Raw genomic sequence first — 1,696 nt, forward strand, 5'->3', positions numbered from 1 at the left:
AGTGGTGGGTCCAGCAACGAACAGTCCCCGAGAAGTGACTGCCACCCCGGTAAGACGGACAAGGGGGGCAGAGCGATAGTGAGACCCACAAGATATCGAGACTATGAACTGGGAGAAGAAATGTAGTTTGATTTATGTAGAGACATTTAGTTTCTTGGTTGGTATACAAAGGGGGAGACATGTAGAGTTGCGCTCTAGTGGTTGACTGCTACGTCACCACGCAGCGCAAACGGCGGCCATTTTGGATCGCGCTGTGCAAGCGCGATTTCGGCCGGAGCTACCGAACACACAGCACGCCCGGCGCTCTCCTGCCCTGAAGTACTAAATATAATAAATACTTTGGCCCCATATCCCCTGTGTCCTGTCATCATTATCACAGGGGCAATAGCTTCACCACAGACAATCCGCTGAAGAGTGATGGTGCATCCTTAGATTCATTTGAATTTTAGTGTACTTTAAGAAGATGAGCAAAACCATTAGAATCGGAAAAATCACAAACAAATAAAACGAGGTGACTACATCCATGATAGATGAATGTAGCTTTCACAGGCCAGACTAAAATCCACCTCACATTTAGCACGAAGGCCAGTCATGACTTCTCACAGAAATGTAATGGTTTTACACAGAATCTGTGCATTCTCAGAGTTTCCTTGTAACTTAATTCAATCTTTCAGGTGTGCACCCCTTTTGCCAAAATGACTCTCTACAACAACAATCTTGTTTAATAGTGCCGCAAAGACTCATAAAAAATACAAATAACCAGTTCCTCTTCTTTTGTGCCAAGCCTGCAGAATGTGTTGCGTTTATTATGAAAATATAGTCACCTTTAAACTCCCATAAAGAAATTAAATGGAACCTCATTCTAATGATGTCATGCCCTACAGTCTATTGCAGATAAAGCCTATTCTAAATTAGGGCAAGAGACAGTCCAGTGTGAAAGTCCACTGGACCCCTATATAAATAAACACTCTTAAGACTTCTGTTAGTCCTTTCAAAGTTCTTTCTTGCAGTCAGGCTCGGCCCGCACTAAATAACATGACGTGTATATGTAAAGCGCAAGTTCACCCCTATCGGGGTATCTTGGCGCTGAATAACAGATGTTTATTGTTACCTAACTAAATGGTACTCATTTTATCGATCTCAGATGGATGATAGGCTGAGTGAATCTGCAGATATTTGAACCTGTGGAGATGAGTTCAAAGACAGGCCCCTACAGTGGGTGCATTAGTCCACTGAGCTCCTAGACCCAGCTGGAGGAGTGGACGTGTTTTTTTTGGCATTTGAGAGCTGAGGTGAATGACAGCAGGTGCAGAGGGGACGTGTAAGAGAGGGGGAGTGGGCGCGTGCAGGGAATGCAAAATGCGAAAAAAGCACCGCGTCCCTGGGTGGGCTCGAACCACCAACCTTTCGGTTAACAGCCGAACGCGCTAACCGATTGCGCCACAGAGACCTGCTCGGCGCTGCCTGTGGAGGCAGAATTCCAGCCGAGTGGAGCGCAATGGGCCATGGAAGATTTAGCTTGGAAAAACACTGGACCTTACAAGCGCCAAGCTAGCACTTCGGTTCACTATGCGCTTTCTGCTGCACGTAGCAGCACATCTTTCACAATATTCTTGCTTTAAATGCTCACAGTCTCACTCCAGAAACAACTGGCACAGCCTGCCAGGCCCGGTGTCCGCCCCGTTCCCATGGACAG

The 1,696-nt window shown here is 46.6% G+C and overlaps 1 non-coding gene across 1 annotated transcript; it reads right to left on the reverse strand.

The window, feature by feature from the left end:
* Positions 1-1,376: 1,376 nt before the first annotated feature.
* TRNAN-GUU (transfer RNA asparagine (anticodon GUU)) lies at positions 1,377-1,450 on the reverse strand. Its single transcript has one exon. It is a non-coding gene; the product is annotated as a tRNA-Asn (tRNA).
* Positions 1,451-1,696: the final 246 nt, after the last annotated feature.

Source organism: Lissotriton helveticus, chromosome 12 (assembly GCF_964261635.1).
Source record: "Lissotriton helveticus chromosome 12, aLisHel1.1, whole genome shotgun sequence".
Taxonomy (NCBI): domain Eukaryota; kingdom Metazoa; phylum Chordata; class Amphibia; order Caudata; family Salamandridae; genus Lissotriton; species Lissotriton helveticus.